This window comes from Augochlora pura, chromosome 4 (genome assembly GCF_028453695.1).
Source record: "Augochlora pura isolate Apur16 chromosome 4, APUR_v2.2.1, whole genome shotgun sequence".
Lineage (NCBI taxonomy): Eukaryota > Metazoa > Arthropoda > Insecta > Hymenoptera > Halictidae > Augochlora > Augochlora pura.
Window position 1 is genome coordinate 1,442,063 of NC_135775.1, and position 23,393 is coordinate 1,465,455.

The 23,393-nt window shown below is 47.2% G+C and overlaps 1 long non-coding RNA gene across 1 annotated transcript in view; it reads right to left on the bottom strand.

Moving 5' to 3' along the window:
• The window catches only part of LOC144469545 (uncharacterized), a 106,345-nt gene that overhangs the window by 12,273 nt on the left and 70,679 nt on the right, over positions 1-23,393 (bottom strand). The window contains exon 2 of the long non-coding RNA XR_013494004.1: positions 21,167-21,221. This is a non-coding gene — a long non-coding RNA (uncharacterized LOC144469545). The remainder of the gene's footprint in view (positions 1-21,166; positions 21,222-23,393) is intronic.

Consider the following 23,393-nt stretch of genomic DNA (forward strand, 5'->3'; position numbering starts at 1 on the left):
GAGCTCAGCGCGCAGAAAGGAATATCGAGAGCGAGCGCGGATGATCTCTTGACTGTGAAGAGAGCGCGCGGCAGCGTGCCGGACAGATAAAAACATTAATTGCCAGCTCGGGCGATTGACGGCACTGCTTGCCAGCGTGTAACAACGATCCCACCTCCTCCGTTCGAAATATATGAATTTTATTATCGTCACGTTTCAGTGTTTAATTATTACGGGCTACATTTTATTGTTCGATTATTACCGGTTACGTTTCATCGCTTAATTATTACCGGCGGTTTTATTCAAATTTTATTGTTGCCGGTTACACTTCGTTATTTCAATATTGCCGGTTACACTTCGTTATTTTAATATCGCCGGTTACGCTTCGTTATTTTAATATCACCGGGTATATTTTATTTACACTTTATCATTTTATTCGCGTTTTATTGTTACCGGTTTCATTTCATCCAGATTTCGTTAGCTAATTTTATCGCCAGTAGTTTTGATATTATTAATGCACATTGGGCGCATGATATTAAAAATTAGAATACAGTGTCATAAAGTAGAAACTTCGAGCTTCGATTTAAAAAAATATCCCAATTTTACGAGAATTTTTGACAAAGTTACAGCTGTTCGAAGATAGACAAGATTCGCTTAAAAATCCGCGACTGTACTTTTGCCGTCGACTGTACGCAAAACATTAATTCAAACCTGTTAGTTTACGCCGCGAACGAGTATTCCGAATAAATTAATCCCCCTTTCCCACATCCTAATGCTGTCTTCGCGGCGATGTCCGAGCAGGTATAATTACCCGCGCTAATTATTATCGAAATCGAAGCGCGGACGGAAAATCCACGGAAAAATTCATCGCGGACGCGAAACTCGTTGAAACCGATTCGGGGCAGGTTAAACGGGGTTTCCAGCTCACCGTGCGCCAGGCCGGTAATTTTTCCGTGAACCAGTGCGATCAGAGTTCGCGGTAAACGACACGCGGCCGCGACGAAACGCAAGCGAAACGAACGGCCGCGAGTCCCGCGCGGAGGCCTATAATTCCTTTGTCGCTGACGTAACGAAGTTTTCCTCGGTCCGTTGTCTCCCCCTAGCTCTGCATCTTTTCCTCCGCCCTCCCGCCCCGTGGACAGCGCCGTCGGTTATTACCGGGCCCCTCCCGCCCCTCCTGTCTCGCTCGTTGCTCCGCTGAAGGCCCCGGTGCAATTTGAATGTCTACCCCAGCGTGAAAATCACGTATGATAAAGAGCCACGCTGAGTAATAATTACGGACGTGCCTCTCCCCCTCCTACGAAAGAGGAGACTTTTTTATCATCGGTTAAAAATATATCTAAAATAATTTATATATATTTCTGAGACACCCGGTACGTACAGGGCTTAATATACGTATATAAATGAAACCAAATTTATGAATTCAATTGAAGTATTAATTTTGAAATTATTTGTTCAATTTATAGCAAAACTGGTCCGGCAAACTAAAAATTAATTTGAACTAATAAAAAAATATATTATTCTGTTTGTAAAGCTGTAAAGACACAGTTTCTGTTGTACACGCGAAACGAGAAGAATTCAGCTATCGCAGATCCGTAGCAAGTGTTTCGAGGGGATCGCCGTTGTCCGACGGTCGATTGGCCGATTTATTCGCGGATCACCCGTTGGATAGGGTCGCGGGAATTGTCCCACGTGTCTATATCTCTCCCGTAGCCGACATGGAAGAAGCTCCGCCGCGGGCCGGTCTCTCCGCGGCTGACAAGCGTCGCGACGGATGCAGTGCGATCCCTCTATCGAGAGCCACTCCACTCAAATAATGCAGACGTTTGCATTGAATCGAGGCGAGGTGCACTCGCCGAGTGACTGATCTCGTGTAATGCCATTTACATGAAACATAATCCCCGGTGCTCGCGACGCTGTTACCTGGAAGCGTGGCGAATGGCTGCCGCTAAGACGGTACGGGGGGTGTGCGCACGCCGTGCCGTGGAATTCCATGCGGACTAATGGGGTGTTCTTGTCACGGCCCTGACTTTGGACAGAATTCTTTCGACCCCTCTCTATTTTTGTTAGATCAAGTGGGTTTTTGGTGTATATTTTGATATAAAATCCAACTCTCGTCTGCCATGACAGTGGACAATAAGGTGAGCTTCGATATTGTGTCCACGAAGATTGTATAAAAATTTTTAAATATCCTACAACAAAATATTCCAATTTTTCCACCGGCTATTTCCCATCCCCGCGAGCACTATATCAGCCGAAAAATCGGCGTGCTCGTCGCGGTCTGAAACCAGAAACTGGAGAGTCACCGTTGTCCCATTGAACCGCGTCGGGTTCCAGGCAGCGAGGCTCCTCCGTGAATCACGGCCCCCCTCCCTCGTTAAAGGCCCAGGCCGATGGGCCCTGCGGAAGTTCGCGAGTCCCGACAGAGACGGTTAACAACGGTGATGGTGGTGGGGTCCCGGTGACGGAGGTGTCGTTGGCTGCTTCCGCGAAACGAGATATCCTAGACGACTATTCCGCTAGCACCGCGGCAAACTCGACGACGCGAGCTGAATTTATTTACGTGCGCGAGCAATTCTCGTTTTGCCCCGACACCTCCCACTCTCACCCCTTCCTGGCCAAACTTGAACAATTCTTTATTCGGTTGACGAATAAAAGATAATTTTATTTTCGTGAGAATTGTTCGGACTGGAATTCTTATGGAATTTAACTGATTTTAATTTAATCGAAAATTAAGTAATTAATGTTACTCGAATGAAGGATAAGTAAATACAGAAATAAATAGAAATGAATGTAGAGAGAAATAGAAATAAATAAATACAGAGGACTCGATAGAAGCGAATAGAGAAATAACTGCAGCGGAACAGAGCGAAATAATTATGGAAATAAATGGAGGAATAAATAGCGAGAAAATAGAGAGAAGCAACGAGAGAGAGAGAGAGAAAGAAAGCCCTCCCATGGACCTGGCGGCTCGAAGCCGGCGAACGGTACGGAAAGTTCATTACTTGGAGTCGGCTGCGGCGCACCGTTTCCGCCCTGAATTTATGAACCCTTAGGCCAGCCTATCCTAAAATGGCCATTCCTGGTTTTTCTTTGACATCGGACTCTCCCGGCGGACTGGTCGTCGCGAGAGCTCCGTCGCGCGTTTACGGGCTACGGGTCGAGGGTGACTCGGCTATTGGCTCCACCGGCGGTTTATGCGAGAGTTATTAACTTTTGCCTCGGCTTGATTTAGCTCCGCGTTAGCAATCCGCGGGATTAGGTTTTGACTGGACGGTGTAATCGAGTTAGGCCTTGACGAGGCACGAGTTATGGCCGGACGAGAGGACCTTTGCCGCTGCCGGCCGGCCCGCGCGCTCGATCGATTAAGTGGACTGCAGTTTATGCGGTTTATTAAGGCCCCGGCTTGATTTAGCTCTCTGTTAGGGGATCCACGGGATTGGCTTCTCAATGACGTAATAATCGAGGGCCATTACGAGCCGTAAGTTATAGTTCGAGGGACGACTTTCGTCGACACCGGCCCGCCTCGATTGATCGAATAATATTATACGTATAAAGGACAAAGTCATGTCAGCGTCCGAACACATTTTAGACAACAAATTGAGACGGATTAGAATCACGTACTCGAGAGCGATTAATACGAGTTACGCGAGCGAATTAGATATCGGGATTAAGTTGAATTCGAGCGGCAGACTAATTACAATAGGTAGATTCGGCCGCGGATAATGGATCTTTTGACGCGGGGCCGTTATCAATCTACGTCCCGGCTCGTAACAAGACGCATCATTTTCCTGGGCAACAGCGCCTGCCTCGCGTTTAGCTTATTTATTTGCAGATCGACGAACTCACGCGACGAAACACTGAATACGAGGAAATTAAGATACGATCTCGTAATTGCCGCGCGTTCAGACAAAGGAACCGGCGATCGTAGATACACGTAACAGACTTTATCCTCGACAGTGAATGGAATAGATAACTTCCTGGACTACGAGTGGAATTCGTGGCCTAATACAGCACGCCCTTAAGTTTACAGTGATTCCAACTATCCTTAAAGCAGAACAGTGTCTGCCAAGAACAAAAAGAAACGAACGAAATACTCGCGTTGAAGTAAAATGACGAAACTGGATTTATTTAAACCTCTTGTGATTTTTATTATGATACACGCTTGAAGGAAAAAGTTTGTATAACAATTTGCCTTGAGGATATTTTTACAGTATCTAGAATTGTAATAGAAAAAATCGTAAAATCACAGCACTTTCACTAATACATATTCACAATACACTCGCGTATTAAATAAATTAGTGATATAATATAATATGAATTAACTAACCCAAGTATATAGAAATATATAAAATCTGCGAAACGAATTGAGCAGTGTGCGTTGCTTTGCGGCACGGACTAAACTGAAAAACACATGGCATCGCAACGGTCTCTTCGACTGTTCGACCCCTGCGCAACCGAACACCCGAAATCAAAACAAACATTCGACTCGACTCGCGCATTCTCACGACCAATACATCGTTCAGTTTCGACAATATTTCTCATTGTAGCGCAGTGTTCAAGGTGACGTCGCAGTAACCGGACCAAGGTAAGAGACTTCTGTATATCATAGGCGCGTATTAACTTGCTCGAGAACATTCTTTTCCTTCGTCTCAATAATCCAAGAAAATTTCTATCGATAAAAGAAGCCTTGAATTTACCATCAAAAATTAAATCGTTTAAAAAGGCGAATGTAACAGTATTTTAAAGCTGCAAAACGAAACCATAAACTCCCACGAATTTATTCGCCAACCAAACATATACTTCGACGAAATAGTCTGATTAAAAACCGTCGCAGGTTAAGCAGAATTTTTTAGGCGGTACGGTGCGATCTAACGGCAGGAAAAAATGGCGCGTGCCCCGGACCGGAATGGCGGCGGTCGTAAGAAACGGATGTTAATTCGACGACTTACCATTTAACCATCGCCGCGCGCGTCCGCCGGTGTAACGGCGCCCGCCGGCTCCCTGATTTCACGGCGAGTAATTTAATTAATCAGAAAGATAGCGCTTCACCTCGTTCCGGGAATCTAGCTCCGGGAGGGCAGCAATTAGTTCAATTTCTTTTTTCACCGCACGCCGTGCTCCTCGCCTCCCTTTCTTCTTCTGCGTCGCGTCGCGCGCCCTCTCGTCGCCCTCCGCCGCTCTTCCGTCCTCCCTCCACCCCCCACCGCCCCCTTTCGAGACTCTTCCGACTCCTTCTCGCACCGCGCCGCGCCGTCGCTCCCCTTCTTTTTCCTTTACGAGCGAGCTGGTGGCGCCGACGGCGTGAAGATCGCCGCAGATAAAACGGCGCGGCGCGGCGCGCCGGACGATTCTTCGGGGCCAAGGGCAACGAGGAGGATCGGCCGCCGGATAAACGGATAATGTTCATCGAATTAATTCGCGGATCGAATCGGTCGGGGGATCGGTGACTTCCGGTCGACGCGGCTCCCCTCTTCACCCTTTTACTCGTCGGATCTTCACGGGTCGACAGGCTCTTCGAGAATCGGTGGACGACATCAGACACAATTTCATGGCGGAAGGGTATAGAATTTTTCTAGATGCTATTTTGACCTCGGTGGTACCTTTTGGCCATCTTGGATTTAGATTCAGAAACCGTTTATTGCTCTCAGATTTTTCTGAGATGTTATTTTGATTTCGGTGGAACCTTTTGTGCATGGAAGAAATGCATTGGATAATTTGAAGCATATTTTAAGTTATTTTTTAGTCAAAATGGTCCACTGTTTAGGGCTCGAGAATGAATTAATTAATTAAAATATAACGTTGAGGTTGAAATGTATAGAACTGAATAAGGGCGTCGCATATTTTCGGTGTTCCGATGTTCCCGCGTTATTTTCACCTTTTAATCGAGGACGAGTCGAGCCGTCGACCGTGTTCGCTCGCGCCTTTCACAATCCTTTCATTTTCTTCCTAGCAAACAATTATTCCACTGTATTGGATCGCAGTATCCATGTTAGTGCAAACTGTATATAGTATTTAATTTAATGCAGTATTCAGATTGTATAGACTTTTGACATTTATATTAATTTAATATATCATAAGGGGTATATATAGTAATAATTATTAGGTGACCAACAAAATTCCTCCGTTAACCCTAAAAGAACCCTACCTCACCCTAACGTTCTCAGACTTTACAAAGCGCATCTTGCAACATAATCGTGCGGAAACTGTCTCGAATTTCGGCGACGCGAGCGTGCGCGCGCGCGCGTTTAATGACTCCGTCGGCTAACAATAATTAACAGAGCCAATCAAACGGTCATTAGGTAAAGTAAATAGGGGATGCAATTACGATGCGATACCGGGCGAGATGCGTTGCGGCGTGGCGCACGCGCGTCGACTAGCGTGGCTCGGTCTCGGCGTAATCGTGCGTGCAGGTAATAAGCCGCGTTTACATAGTGGCGGTGGACGTATCGGCGGAGCCATTACTGCGCCCCTAAAGGTCCGGCGATATGAAAAGTAAAAGGGGGATCTGCATTAGCATAAGTTCCGTCGTAAACACCAAAATCACCTCGCTCAAACGCGCCGGCTATTAAAGGCCTCTAAATTAGAGGGCTCCGATACCTAGAAAAGGCCGCGCCGGCGTCCGAGACAAAAATTACGCTAGATAGTCATTATTTCTTCGAGCTGAAGAAGAAACTACGTGGATGATGTTAAAATTAACACATGGTCGTCTGCGTGAAAAAAATTCGATATTTTGCGAACAATAGTCAAATGACGAAAACTCGTCATTTGTATTAGTGTTCCACTTAAGAGATAGTAATTCGTAATCTTAAATCAATTACACTATAATTTGTGACGATGATTCGATTCGACGAAAAAATTACGAATCCGTCTTTTCATCGGGTTTAAAAATCCTACTGTTAAACCACGTAACCAGCTGATCGGCACCACGTGACGCCGCGTACGCTGAGAAGCGGCGGCAGCGAACGGTCAGCCTCTCGAACCTCCGGGTTCGCGATTCCTGCGCGCATTAGGCCACCGATCCGTTTCTCTTTTTCGTCCGCGGGCCGACGCGGCCGCGAAAAATCGCGCGTTACATGCGCCGTTGCCGAGGCCGCGGATGCCGGGTAATCCGCGCGCGATATCGCTCGCCGATAGCGCGGCTCGGTTACCGGATTCGTCGACGCCGCGTTTCGGTGCGCAATTAGCGGGGTTAAATGCTCGGGGTCCCTGCTGCTCGCGGCGCGCCGGAGATCTTTGCGCCCGTAATCGCTCCGGCCGAAGCAGGAAGCGAACAACAAGGCCGAGAAACGGGAGAATCGAGAACAGAGGAGAGGCGACGGGGGGGAAAGTTTCGCGTTTGCGTCGGATTCTGCCGTATTTGGGAACGCAGGTTCGCGGATGCCGCGTATTCCGAGGACTTTCGACCCCGTCGTTAACCCTTCGACGGCGTCTTCCGGCTCCGTTCGGCTCCGCCAAGGAATCTAAGTGCGCGACTGCTTCGCATAAATGATGTTTCAACATAAAAATTACAAGATAATTAAAATAATTCGCCAATCTCTCCAAAACAAATTCCCCTTCGCTTAGAAATCATCGTCCACTCATCCCCCAAATTCGAACAATATTACCATAATACCATCGCGAAACCAGTAGAAGCAACCCCCACGGGTTCACCCCGAAGCACGTGCGTAAAAAGCCTCGAAAGAAAGGAGTCGTCCGGATCGGGTGCGCACGGAGAAGGGAGAGAAAAAGGAAGAGGAAGAAGCGGTGGAAAAAGCCAACGATCGGCCCACGTGTGCGCGTAGAATATCGACAGGACTCGGAGGTCCGTGGAGGACCTTTTAAGGTGCCGAAGGGTGTACCACCTTCCCCTCCGCGCGCGCGGTCCCGTCGCGAGGTATTCTCTGGACGATAAGAGGGATACCCTGCGTGGCCCTATGCCGTAACAATGCTGGCCTGCCGGCAAGAACCAGGCGGGCCTTCTAATGGAAGATATTCTGTTTCCTGCCGGGACTACAGATCGCGCATACTAAAAACTTCATCGTTGGGGCTACCGTTACTATCCGCGACTGCGTTCACGTCGCTCGATCGTGGCTTTGAACATGATCTAGCGGGACCGGTGACCAAAATCGAGACGCCCTGCATTTGATCATTTTAAAAACGGGGGTAAATAATAGTCTCTGAATAATAATTGGAATTATAAATAGTAAAATTAGTTGTGCATTTTATGGATTCGACAAGCTTTGATTTCAGCAAAAAGTCATTGTCCTATGATGATTTTTCGCTGAATTATCGTCGGTCCATTTTTGACCAATTTAAAGGCGAGCCCCTGATGCAAGGGTTGCTTTAAAACGCTGTAGCTTCGCGAGAAAAAATCGCAACTTGGTTTAGTTTTTTTTTACTTAAAGGGGAAGGTTTGAACTTTATTTCGCTGTAAACGGCATCTCCAGAAAAAATTTTACAAAGCTTCCACATTTTTTGAAACTTGGCAATTTTTGGTATGCCATTCATGGCCTCGCATTTAATAGGCTATATGAAGATTATTTTACCGTGATAAGACAGCATCGATATTAAAATAAAAAGAATACTGTCTCAAAGTAGAAATTTCAAGCTTCAGTTTAAAAAATATCTGATCCCCCTACCATGATTTTTCGCTGAATTATCGTCTGTCAAAGTTGACCAATTCTAATCGAACTTTCGCCATCATTTTATCCATTTTATTCAGCTACGTATATTACTAACTAAATCAATTAATTGCTAAAATACCCTATATATTCTCCGCGGAGTCGAGAAAAGGAGCATAACTCACGGGATTACGAGACGTTCTCATCGAAACGGTGAAGAGCAGCAACAGGGGGGACAAGCGTGTCGCGCGGAGCCCTTTCAGGTGCATCTCGGCGCAGTCATGCGTCTTGCGGGGCAGCAATGGCATTTAAATGTTAGCTCTATCTGCCCGGTGGTATTTTGCCGCGGTCTGAGAGGCCGCGTCGCGCCGCTCTCTGTTCAATTTCGAAAGTTAAATGTCAATGAGCACCGGCAGCACACCACCGGCAGCCACAAGCGCGGTGCACCGGCGGTCCTGCACCCACGACTCGCGCACGCTCGCCGCGTACGCAGATGCACTTTTCGCGGTAGGGCCATGCCAGAGTTTCGCGAAACACCGAGGAATCCCGCTCGTGTTACGCGACTCCTTTCCTTTTCCTTCTGCCAATCCGTCGCCTCGACGTCTTCAGCCTTTGCACTTTACGCGTCGTCCATGTACTTTCGTAGTCCGCTTTCCCGCGATTCGCGAAGCGTCTTATTTACTCCTTTTATACAGTTCGCGGATCGTTTTATTATGTGATTTTATACAATTTTTAAAATGGGGTATTTCACTATTTTTATGGTGATTGTGTAGCATTTTAATGGGCGATTGTAGACAATTTTTATAAGCGATTTATGTAGCGATTTTTTAGAATTTTTAAAGGCGTTTTATTCGACGATTTTAGACAATTTCTAAAATAGTTCCACTCGACAATTTTATACAATCTATGGAACATTTTATTCACCAATTTTACTAAATTCGCAACACACACACGGCAGAGAGATCGCGAAAGACAACGGGATTCTCGCTTTTCCCTCAATCCGAGAGTAATCCCGGTAGCCATAGCGGCCTCGGCCTCGGGCTCGCGCGCGCGCGATCCTCGGCGCGGCCAGAAAATTGATAAATTATGTTTTGCCAAGTTTTTGCCGGAGCCGACAGGGTGCATTTACCGGGCGGAACGCGCGGCAACGGATAGAGTTTCCGGGAGGTTCGCGAACTCGCGGGTACGGCGAGAGGTGGCCGCGGCCCGGTAAAATTGAGCACCGAGGGAAAGGGGCGCAGATTCGCAGCCGGCAGAAGAAAGAGGAAGATTGATGCGCCTGTAATATTGTTTTCACGCGGGGAAAGAACGGTCTCTCTACCGAAGCATCGCGTGACCGTGCAAATCCTCCGACGACCAGGAAGAACCTGGCCGAACACCGCGAGTAGCCGGAATGGGATCCCAAGACCCGCGAGAACATGTTGCAAATCGTTTTCAGATTACGGGAATCGTTGATTTCCATTTCGGTGGATGCAAATCCTGCATTCCCCGCGTTATTATCATTGCGGGCAGAGCCCCCCCCCCCTGTCTCTCTTAGTCTTGTATGCGTGTCTCTATCTCTGTCTTGATTTCTTTCTCTGCTTGATTTCTCTGTGTTCCTCTCTTTCTCTCATGTTCTTTGTCTTGGCTTCTATTTCTCTCTTCTTCCTTCTCTTGATTTCTCTTCCTGTCTGTTGATATATCTCTCTTGATTTATCTCATAATTCTCTCGTATAATTCTCATTCATAATTTTCTCTTATAATTCTCTCTCATAATTCTCTTTCATAATTCTCTTCCGCAATTTTCATAATTTTCAAAGCCAACAAAGCTCTTTCCCTTTAAAAACGGTTCCCTACACATTGTTCCTATATTACAAAAAAATTTAAGCAGCTAAGAAATAAACTCTGTCTCTTAAATTCATCCAAGACAGCAGCATTTACTCGCTTAATCGCACTCGAGTCTCCGTAAGTTTAGCATCGACAGAGGCTCCGATAATCGAGGCCATCCACGGTACTTGCGACCCCGACGAAATAATTCTATTGTACGAAAGAACTGGCTTCCTGGGTATAGTAAAATACTGGCGGCGTATAGTAAAACAGCGAAGAGATATAGTAAAACATCGACTGCGTATAGTAAAACACTGGCGAGATACAGTAAAACATCAGCGGTGTATAGTAAAACAGCGAAGGGGATATAGTAAAGCAGCCGGCGGTAGTTGAAAGAGCTTCGAGCGTCTATCGGTTAGCCGGAGGATCAGCCGGACGACGACGGTGTCCGGGGGTCGTTGTTAGCGGTGGAACACGGGAGGGAGGGGTGGGGAGGGGGTCGAGAGGGGACGGAGAGAACGAACGAGAAGGCGACTCTCCTCGGCGATCCCAAGCCCTTAATCCGTCGACACGTAATGGGACATAATGCGAAATTAGCCGGTCACTATGTACAGTTACGCATTACGCTAACAAGACTTACTTCCGATTATAGCCAAGACCCCCATTGTTCGAGAGAGCCAAGCACCGAGCTCTTTAGTGGTGCCTGCCTCTCTCCTCCGCTCTCTTTCTCTGTTCTCCTCCTCTGTGCATTCTCTTTCTCTGTCTATACTGTTCTTTGCTTCTTTCTCTCTGTATTTTCTATTTTCCCCTTCTCTCTCTTGAATTTTTTTCCCCTCTATATAATTTCTATTTCTTCTTTTCTCTCTTGATTTTTCTGCCTTTCTCAATTTTCTATTCTCTCTGCCTTTATTTTTCTTCGTCCTCCTCTCTGTCTCCTTCTATTTTCTTTCTCCCGCTCTCGCAGTCCGTTCTCTCTCTCTTTCTTCCTCTATGGCTACGTAGGTAGCCCATTTATCTGTCTATTCAGCCGGCCTGTATAATGCGCGATAGATTCCGTGTAATCCGGCAGGCACAATGCCTTCAAAAGCCGCTTCCTATCGCCGGGGATCTGACACCGCGATCTTTTCTGATTTACACAGCCGACCGAGAGAGGCCCTTCTCCGGTCTCCTTTACGCGATGTATCCCACACAGAAACTTCCGAACGCTTGTAATTCGTAAAGATAAACTTCGCTTTTCAAAACTTCGAAAACAAAGGAATTGTTTTCCTAAAAATCTCGAACAACTTTCGAGTCATTTTTATTTCTCTTATTCACCGATATAAGATCCTTTTCAAAATATACACGTTCCAAAACTCGATTAATTCTCATTACCGGCGAAATACGATCCCGTTGGCCGGCGCACTTTGTTCTCACTTCCGTTCAGAATTGTTTGCGGAACTCGGGTCGGCGAAGTCGACGCAAGGCTCGCCTAGCCCAGTTATTCCCGCCGCCGCGTGATTGGCGTATAATAAGCTAATATTTACATTGTTTCACGCCCGGAGGTTCGCCGTGTGCACACCATTTCCTATCGATTTCTTTCGGCTAGGCGAGGAGGAGGAGGAGGAGGAGGAAGCGAGAGCGCGATTGAATCAAGCGTTTGTATTTTCAGGCGGAACCCCCCGATGTCTTGTTGACGTCAATCTTGTCGGCCGGATTGAAACTTATGGCTAGAACCACGAACAGGCCCGATATAATAGAAGCCGGGGCCGGGGCGCACGCGACCATAATATAATCGTGATTGAACGTATACAGTTGTCAATCAATGTTCCCGATACCCGTGGCCGGAGCCGTTTCGCGAATTTAAAACTGCCGCCGGCGCGCCGAGAGCCACCCCGACTTCGATGACGGTGTACAGGGTGATGCAAAAGTCGTTGGCAAGTTTTTCAGAGCATTTGAAGCAACGCTTTCCTTTGTAAAAATTTTTTATGTTGCTTTGTGGAAGAGTTATTAACGAAAAATGAGCCAATCGGCAGAACTGAGCCACCATTTTTGGAACCTCCTATATCTGGATTCTTAGACATTTTTGGAACATCCTGTATTGTTAGGATATAGGTAGACAATGATTCAAATGGTGAAGATGACGTCTTGTGATTGAATCTTCTTGCAGCGTCCTCTTTATTTTCGCGAATACAAAATATATTAATAATATTAATACTATACTATACTATACTATACTATACTATATTAGTACTGTACTTTGCTATATTAATACTATATTATTTAACGACTACTATCACCTAATAATACCATATTATTTAACGATAACATCATCAATTATTTCAGATTCGCAGCGCACCGTAAATCGTTCAACCGCCGTTCCTTTTTCCCTGCCGTATCAACTGCTTGTCCCAGTGCCGCGGAGGTGAGGTAGCGATCGTTAACTGTTCGGTAGGCTTGCCGGCGTGGTAGCCGGTCGATTAGCCGGTACGCGGATTGTCAAAAGCCCGGGCAAGGCACGTGATGTACCGTTAAGCAGGCGTTCGCCTATCGAATATTCGACCTACGACCCGGCGACGCTCGGCAGCGTGAACGCGGAAATGCAGGTACGCCACAGAGTCCGCCTCGCTTCTTCTTCTTCTTCTTCTACATCTCCTTACACTTCTTCGTCCCCTTCCTCCGTCTCCTTCTCGAGAACGCAAGCGTGCTCGAGCGCGTACAATCTTGCGACGCACAGCGCGGCGAGAACAAAGGCTCGCGCGACAAAAATATTAAGTCTTGTTATTCTCGTAGAATGTTGTAAGACAATTATTATGCAATCGTGTGTATGTATGTGTTGTGTAACAAGTGAGGAAATGTTAATTATTTCTTAGGAGAAGCGCGATTATTTGCAACTTTTAAGTGTTCGTTACTTTTGGAGATTTTTGCACCGGGTTTGGAGATTTTTGGGATAATTTTGACGACATTGGGATTTGGGGGATTTTGGGACTAATTTTGGCGATTTTTGACTATTATAATTAGGAGGATTTTTAGCTAATTTTGGGGCTTTTTAGGCTGCTCTGGCGACTTTTGTGCAATTTTGAGAGCATTTGAATTAATTTTAGCTCAGTTCAAAATTTGAAAATAAATAGTAACAACAGTAACAATAAATCCAATATACCAAGCTTAAAAATACTTTAACCTCACATTTTCGTGCCGCGTGGCCGCGGCGGCCCTCGGATGACCTTACGCGGAGTCCGTTTGTCTCTTTGCCGGTGGACTCACCGCGCCGTAGAGCCTCGCTTTCGATGGGATAATCGCGGATTCCTCGGATACAGTGATTTACGATCCCGGCTGCTCGTCGATGCAAGACGAATTTCGAGGCGACGGCGTCGACGACGACGACGACGACGGCGACGAGAAGCTTGCCGGCCTCCGCGCAGCGCAGCCAGATTCTAATCGCTCGGCTGCCCGACGTTCCTTCTCTCGACCCCCTTTCCCTCCCCCAGCTTTCTTCGCAGAGGGCTTTCTTCCTTATTTAGAATTTCGAAGATCCTCCCGGGATTAGGCGCGCGACTCGCGAAGTCGGTTCTCTGCTCTTGGAGCATTGCTATTTGTATTTTCCGGGGTTGATTAATTAATTTTTATATTTGAGATTGTTTCGATCGTGACATTTTTGTAATTTCATATATTTTTATCATTTTTATAATTTTTATAATTTTTATATTCACGATCGAAACAATCGTGAATATAAAACCATATAAAATATTCCATATAAAACAATATAAAAAATTCAAAAATTCGGCTCTTGTAGAATTAAGACGAAACAGTAGTCGAGAGGAGTTCGGAGCGCCGCTATCGAGCGAGCCGGGTTCCGGCGCCAAGTGGCGATCCGTCGTAGTCCCGGTGGAACCCTCCAGGAAGAGGAAAGCCACGGAAAGAGGAGCAGCAGCCGCGGCGAGCGTCGCCGCTTCACCCGACGCAACAGAGGGAATTCAAATAAATCGCTAATCGCGAGCATTTATCTTTTCGCGCCGGTGACGTACGGAGTGGCGAGTATGCGGTAAGCCGTGTCCGGCTCTCCTCCTCTCTCCTTCGCGATGTACCGCCGCACCGCGGCGCGATCCTCTTCCCGCTTCGGCGAGAAAGTGCGTCTTCATCGGTTTTATACGCCGAGCACCTTTGAACCACTGTGGCGCCGACCGGCCACACCGCAAAACGGAGAAAAACCGCGCTCGGCGCTTGACGACGCGATACCGTTATTTTTCGGGTCGATGTCACACCGGCCACGCAAGCGCTATTAAGACCCGCGTGACATTTAAAGGGCAGAAACGGCTCTCCTCGATCCATGCCCGTGCCGTGTCCCTTCGAACGTCGTCGATGGTGACACAGTTCTTTCCATCGCGCGGTAGAATCATGGCCGATCCTCTCTTATTAATATTAAAAATTAATATTATTAACTTAATTTTAAAATACCTCCATTGTTTCACGTAAATTCATACAAGAATTTTCGAAGACCAAAATACCAAATAATTGTAACTTTAACATCCAATATCTCAACAGCCTCTCAGCCAATAAAAAGGCTCCCAACCAATAAAAAGGCTCTCAGCCAATAAATAGCCAATGAAAATAAGGGGACGTCGCGAGCCTGGCAACAGAACGTCGAAGAAAAGTTTTGCTTCGTGGAGCCGCTAGTAGAACCGCCCCGGTCATGGTCAGACACGCGGAGCAGCGAAAATAATTCAGCAGAGCGGCGAGTTCTAAATACTCGCGGTTGTGTCGGGCCGAACCGGTCACCTTCGAACCCGCGGCGAGAGTCACGGTCAAAAGAATCCAAAGGCAAAGGCTGCGCCTATGCGTCCAACCACTCCTTTAAACGAGGCAGCAACGAGCACACGGCGCGCAGCCTACGGGCCCCATGGCTATATCCAGGAGGAGGTGGTGGAGGAGGAGGAAGAGGAGGAGGAGGGACAGGGAGGTCGGCGGGGGAGTCTCGAGGGAGAGGAAGAGGAGAAAAATGAAAAAGTCACCGATGCCATGCGAGCGACGTGACCCCTCGTCGGTGACCCCGGACGAACCGGCCGACGACGACGTGGAAAGGGGGAATGCCAGACCTCAGGCTACGTTCACAGTTCGCCGAAAAAGGCATGGTACACAACCGGCGCGCCGATTGTGTTGACCGGTCAACGTGCCTCCTTTGACAGCCCTCTCTTTCCCCTCTCTCTCTCTCTCTCTCTTTGCATCTCTCTTTACCTCTCTCTCTGCATCTCTCTTTATGTCTCTCTCTTGGGATTCTCTCTTTTCCCGGTCGCGTTAATTTATAGCCGATACAAATGGAAATATCCACCCGTATGACTTCTTCGAGGGAACCCGCGGCGGTTCCCATCGCGTAATCACGCTGTACCTTATAACTGTTCGACAATTAACCCTCCGGCTGTCTCTAGTCCTCTGCCCGGACACCGTACGCACATACTAATCGTAATTTAGTCAAAGCTTTACTTCGGATTTTATACGACGCTCGATGAAATTACCGTCTAAATAAATAGGGAAAAATTGACGATATTTGACCGGCGATTACTGTACGACGATTATGTTTCTTTGGAATTGAAGCTTGAAATCTCTACTTCAAAACCATGTGTGTTTTAATTAGTTTGGGGTATTGTTGTAACAATAATTTTTTTAATGTGAGGCTACTTTTGTCGGCCTGAAAATTGTCGAACTTGAAGAAGCGCGAGGATTTCGTCAAATTTTTATCGGAGATGTTGGAAATTTAGTTTTCCAATTCTTCTTGTGATTTTAATCTTTGAGATCTGAAATATTATTGCATAATTATTCTCTCGAAACCTAGAGCGATTTAGTAAAAATTATTATATCAAGAAAATGTGATAGATTGTGGGTGTTTGTGAAAAATAAAAATTGTCTTGACTTGTCAATATCGCATAGGAGACGCTACCAATCTCAACACAGCGTCGATATCGCGGTATCTCACGTCGAAAGCGTTCCGCCGGACACAGATCTATCAAGAGAGCGGAGAGCCGGCCAGTCCGGTGGCAGACCCCGCGGCCGTAAAGGAAAAAGTCTCCGGGTTGGACGAGCGCCTATTTATCCATTCCTAATACGACTCGTTAGTCTCCTTCGACTTTCCTCGCTTCCTGATTACCTTCCCAGTCCGGCGTATCGTGTACCTGCCTGGCCAGACAAATTCCGGTCGTTAAAGCTCAAGCTGTCCCGGCGTTTCCGCGCGCGCGTGTGAACCGCCTGAACCCCGTGAACCCTGGCCGACCTGTCTCGCAGCCCAGCTCTCTCTCTCTCTCTCTCTCTCTCTCTCTCGCCACTGAATTACCGGCGTTCCAAAGCGAAACGCTCTCCCCCTAAATCTTCGGGGGCCAAACAATCCGAGTTGAAGACTCGTATTTCACCGCCGACAACCTGGGCTTTGATTTGCTCTCGCTCGAATTGCTACAGATATTAATCTCACTGATTAATCCTGATCTGGTCTATTAATCATTGGAGAATTCGTATCTGTAGGAGAGGCTAATTAATGGGGCTAATCGAGAGATTAAGTGGGAGGAAAAGTTTTGGCCTTTTCGATCGCGAGTTTTAATTTGGAGAGAATTAGCGGAACGAAATTATATTTTTGTTATAAAACTCGTCGCAACACAAAATACTGCAATTCTCAAAATAATTAATATAACCTCGACAAAAGTGCCCTCCTAAAAATCGACTAACCATCTAACACACATCAGATCTCTAACAAATTAATCCTGCGAACAGTACGTTCAATTTAGAACCTCAAAAGAGAAATTTCCACGTCGGCGCAGAAGAGTTGAGAGAGAATAAAATTGATGGGGTTCGCGGTCGGTTTCGAAAAGATGGTCGGCTCGATAGCGCCGGAAAAAATGCGGCGGGGCGCGAAGGGTTAATCGGTGACCAGGTCTGGTCACGGATCACGCGGAATCCCCGTGGATGGCCGGTCGCGGCCGCGGTTCTACCTCTCTCTAGCCCTCCCTCTCGAAACACTTGTCAGTGTTCGCCGCCGGTTCAGACAAATATCACCCATTAATGCGTGACTGCAGTTATGCGGGGCCGGTCGAAAGGCCGAGCGGGCGCGCGCGCGCGCGTTCCTAAGCGGTGCCGAGTGTAATGTTCGAGGGACCGCGCGGATTGACCCTTTACGGTACCTCGGACGCCAATGGTTTAATTACGGCGGAGTTGTTTCTTCTATACCGGCGCCGATTTTTGCCGGTCTTGGGACGCGCTGCCAGATGCGCGCCGAGAGAAAGACGGAGAGGAAGAGACAGATAGAGAAAGATAGAGATAGAAAGAAAGATACATAGAGAGATAGATATATAGATAAAGAGAGAGAGAGAGAAATGTTCACGGGTACCCACCCTCGAAGGTCAGAGATCCGCCTGGGCATCTCAGCGATCGGAGTGGCGTGTAAAATGGCCGACTTCTCGTCAGACACGCTTAAAATATCGAGAAAAGATGTTTCTAATTGCAGATCCACTGTTACGGTAGAACGACCATCTGGGCCGCGCATGGGTCGGTCTTTATGACGATTCGATCGCGGATTTTCTGCGCTCCGAGCGAACGGTGGATATTGATATACTGTTAGACAGTGGAACCACGGTTATCGCGATAAATGTAAATCTCTCTCTCTACTTTGTAGGAATTTATCGTCGCCGTCGCAGCTAGTCTAGAAGCGAAAGAAATGCCATCGGGATATAACCTACGAGGACTTACGGAATCGAAGTACCATTACTTTATGGTACCTTATGGTGTAATCATTTAATACAGTAATAATATAAACTTGTCTGATTTAAGTCTTTTGGTGTAAAAATGCAAGAGTGTGGTAGCTTTATTGGTTATGCTAGCTTTTATACTAATCTTAGGATTTTGTGATCATAGGATCTTAGCCATACTATATTTATATTGCAAATTGAATAAAAATCGTGGTGGATATAATTACTCATAAGTAAATTTGAAAAAAGAGAGAATTAATTAATGTAATAATTGCGAAGGTGGGGAATTGAATAGAAAATAAAATTAATTTTATATTAAAGTCTCCACGTCCAATGCCATTAAAAAGTAAAAGAAAGGGTCGAGGAGTCCTCTAATAAAGACAGCCACCCCCAAATACTAGCAAAAGTATTGCGAAAGTGTATTAAAATTCTCTATCGATCAAAAGCGATCCCGGATCAGCCAGGCAGGTCAGTTCCCAGTACAACTCGCGGCTGCGAAGTAACGACGGGACGGTTTCCCGCGAAACTGTCCCACATCCCATGGCGTTCGTGTGGCTCGGGCATATCCCGGCCGTCGTCGTCTTCGGTTGGAACAGGCACGGCCACTGGCCTCTCTACGACTGGCTGTCAGTGTACCTGCCGGCCAGACAAATTCCGGCCATTAAGCGTTCGAACCGTCGTCGTCCTCTTCGTCGTCGTCGTCGTCGTCGTCGTCGTCGTCCACGTCGTCGTGTGGTGGCTGTGAACCCGACCTCCTAAGGCCCCCGCGTGCCACCGCGCCGTTCCGCCGCCGCTTCGAATATATGTAATGCCGGACCGTGGATTGACCCTTGCGGTACTCCCACCATCAGCGTCACCTACACGGGGCCCCGAGGCCGCGCACGGACGCGCCAACACAGCCGAACGAGAGCGCATGGAGACGTTGTGGTGGCTGCAGGCATCGCGACCGTAGCCGAACGTGCGCGCCGGGGTCATATTCTCATCGCCGATCCACGCTGCCGTTCCTACTCTTGACCGCGAGACAGTTCGTCCTGGCAGCACTTGGAAAAACCAACAATTTCTATTTCCCTCTCTCTCTCAGTCACTCCATCTCTTTCTGTATCTCGGGCTCCTTCTATCATTTGTTCTTGCTCTCTCTCCTTTCTTGCTACCTTCTCTGGCTGCCCCTTCCTCTTCCTCTATATTCGTTCTTTCTCTTTTTCTCTCTTTTTGCTATTTCTCTCTCTCTCTCTCTATCTTCTTCTGTCTATCATTTTCTACTGCTCTCCCTCTTCTCTTCTTTTGTTATCTCCTTCTCTAGCTCTCCTTGTCTTTTTCTCTAAATTCGTTCGTTCTCTCTGTCTTCCTTTTTGCTATTTCTCTTTCTTTCTACCTCTCTCTTTCTCTTCCTGTCTCTCTCTCAACCTGACTGCCCCCGTCCGATAGAAATCTGATCGCTCGTTACCTGGCCCGCTCCCACCGCGCCGCCTCTCTCTCATCAGAGATATCGTGATCGTTTTTGCGCTGGGTCATCGGGGTTCACCCGATGCATTCGAGAGCTTCTTGTCTGGCCGCGGATGCGATCGGTATGCGGGTTTCGGGAATGAAAATATTGATCCTACCGAGGCCTCTACAGTATCTATCCAACCGGTGCAATATAAGCTCGAGAGAGCGCCATTCAATTGGTAGCCGGTCCCCGCTAATGGCGCGTTCTTCTAACGTCGACTTTCACGCGTTCTTGTTGGTTTTGCTTTAGTTCATTACGAAATAATCGGAGAAATTAGCGAAGATTGGTAGAGGAATATTAGTAAAGATCAGTGAAGATCGATAAAGGTCAGTAAATATCAGTAAAATATTATTGTCTACTTAATTTATAGAGCGAACAACAAATAACAAATAAAATTGGTAACTCCGAAAGACGAAAAGGGGACCAATGACGTCACAGATTTCGTGGAAAATGGACGAGTAAAACGTCGAAAGAAACGTCGAAACTGGCCAACGAAAAGAATAGAATTACCGCAATGTTTAAAGGACGAATCGCGCGCATCGTTCCCGATTGACAATAGAATCGTTCCCGTTATCGGTTCCGGAATTTCGACGGTCGGGAATCCGGCACGACGGAGGTGACGGCCAGCTATAGTAACCAGGTGGCTCCGGCGCGTAACGCAATCACGACGGCAGCTCTGCTGCCGAGCGAGCGGACTTCCCTGTTCGCCGGTCAGGGGAAAAAAGCGGAAACGTCAATCGATCGAGTGCTTTTCACGATCCATTAACCATGGGAGTACCCAGACCTTAGTTCTTCTTAACGCGATAATGCGTTCACGGTGTCGCGTACTGAAATGGCCGGATGTTAGCGAAACGCGAGCCCCGAGTTTGGAAAGACGATACGTGAAACGCCGGGAGTGTACGCATACACGGTGTCCTAAAAGTGACTTGTAAATTGGACTAATAGGTTCCTGGGATTATTTGCAACAACTTTTTCCTTTAGAAAACATTTCTACGAGGTTTCGTTGACGAGTTATTAAGGACAAACAGTGACCAATCAGCGAGCGACGATGGCTGGCGCGGCCAATGCAGTATCGTTCGCTACTGCGCTACTCGTGAGATCGCTGAACTCGCGTTCTTATTGGTCAGTGTTTTTCTTTAATAACTCACAAACGGAGCCTCGTAGAATAATTTTGTAAAGGAATGAGTTGCTTCAAATAATCTCAGGAATCTCTCAGTTCTTATTGCGACATCTTTTGAGACACCCTGTATCCAGGTTGCGTTCTATAGCGATCGTCCTGCGTCGACAATTCGGGGGAAAGAAACGTTGTTCCTCTCGTCTTTCTAAGAATTATAAGAAACAAAAGCTAGATAAAAATTTGCTTTGTCGTTTGAAATCTTTGAGAGAATATTTATTGGAGATATTAGTGTTGGAAAATCGACTTTTGGCCATGGATCGGTGCTCCGTGAGATACCACTGCGCGCTGGTTCTTGCGTCATAAAGCAAGTCATCGAACCTGGGATGCGAAGAGGAGGCGAAAAAGTCGGATCAAGAGCGCGTTAATTGACCGTCGATGACTCGATGAATAATTCGTTACAGATGTCTCGACTCACCGACAATGTTGCCGCGATCTCCTGCGCGATCGGTCAGCTCGGTTTCCTGTCGCCACTGGAACCAAACGAAACAATGTTATCAGATCCCGTTTATTCGTGTAATAAATAATTATTTTTTCAAATATTCTAAGCAGATAGAATTTTATTCTTTTCAAAATAAAAAATACACCTCCCAACACCGAAAGTTTGATAGACTATAGACAGCACATTTACTAGTTTCAGAATGTTGTTAATCGAGCCGTCGATTAGTTCAGCCCGTAAACGAACGGCAAAACAATCAAACGAATCCTTCGTCGAGGTTGTTTCCACGTGGACACAGAGACCAGTGGAGGAACAACAAGGACGGTCGGCGACGGAACGGCGTTAACGAGCCATTTACCCGTTACGCCTTAATTTGTCCAACCGTGCATGCTCTCCTAACGACGATCAATCGTCAGAAATAACTTTCTGGTTCATTTGCGGCCTCGGCGGATCGTTAAACCGGCGACAGACACGAACCCGAGACCCGGCTACCACTACGATCGATTCGAGTCAGAGAAATCAAGAGGGAGAAGAGAGAGAGAGAGGAATCAAGAGAGAGGAAGAAGAGTGATCGCGAAGCACGAGAGGATCAAGAGTTAGAGATTCAAGAGGTAGAGGATCAAAAATTACAGGACAAAGAGCTAGAGGATCATGAGTTAGGGGATCAAAAGACAGAGAATCAAGATAAAGGATCAAGAGAACCAAAGAGAAAGAAAAAGAGAATCAAGAGAGAACCAGGTATACAGAAATAGCTACAAGAAAAAGAGAGAAAGAAGGCAAGAGAACCCGCGAGAAAGAAAGCAATAAAGAACCAGTCCCCGAAAGAAAAAGCTCAAGAGCCAAAGAGAGAAAAAGAAACGGAGACAATGAACACAGCCGGCGATAGAGCTGGCCGCGCGATTAGATAACCGAGAGAGGCCGTATCGACGTGCTCGGAATTGGCCGCGCGTGGGCGCGCGACACACGTGGAACGTGGAACGTGAAACGTGAAACGTGAAACGTGGGACAGGAACGGTCGAGCGCGCACGAGTTCCGCCGGACAACGCGTGGCGGGCTCTCTCGCTCTAGATTCCGCGAAACCAACCTAGATTTAACGAGGAAATCCCATAAAACCCCCTTCGATTTACCCGAAGGTAACAGCGGTTTCACGGTGGCTCGAGCAGCGACGTATATTCTCTCTCCCCCTCTCTCCTTCGACTATCTAACTGCTATCCAATCTGATGATTTTTTCCGGCTGCACCAAGCAACATTGCTTACGCGTTTAGGCATTAGCTATTTTCCAGTACATGAAATCGCCAAGGAATTTAATACGCGGCCACGTCACAGTTCAATGAATTAGAAATTACTGAGATTTTTTACGGTGGGAGGATTGATAGAGTTTTTTGACAGAGTGGGGGATTATTGAACAAGTTATATTACTATAGCTGGCGTAGTAATAAAAGTTTGACATAGATTGAATCAATTTTATATTTTTGTTATTTTTATTAGTTTTACTAGGTTTAATGTTTTACCTTAAAAAACTACCCCTTCCAGTCAACGCACAGTGACCTTTGATATTTATAAATAGAAATCAAGTCTCTGAAACCAACGATTGATTATTCTGTACCATTGTCCCGAGAACATCAGCGGCATCCGCTATCTCCCTTACGCTATATCGCAGATTTTCATCGAGCATACTCTCGAGGCCGTACACAGCCTGTCGCGGAAAAAAAACTTCTGGGACACCCTAATAGATTCCGTGGCCGGCGTGCCTCGGCGCAGTCTCGCTGGCAAGTCGACAGAAAACACAGAACGCTGTGGCCGAACGGAAAAAGTGCTGGTCGCATCGGCGGCGGAGAGCTGCCTTCTCAAGGTCAGCGTAGAGAATCCTTGTTGCCACCGCGTCCTGTCGCGCGACGCGCACCAGAAACCGGAGAGGGTGGCCGAGAGGATCGGCGAAAAGAAAACGGGGAAAGGGACTCGGTCGCCGTGACCGGGCCGCGGGTCATTAAATTCCTTCGTACTGTTCGTTCGCGATTACTGTCCTCCCCCTCCTTCTCTCTACCCTCCCTTTGCCACAGGCCCCGAGGCTGGCCCTCTCGCCGCGGGCCTCTCTCTCTCTCTCCCCCCTCGCCACGTCCCGTTTCCCATTTTATCTGCAGGAGGGATCCCGTGTTCGTTCTCTACGGGCTGCCGCCTATATCCTCCCCCCCCCCCCCCCCCCCCC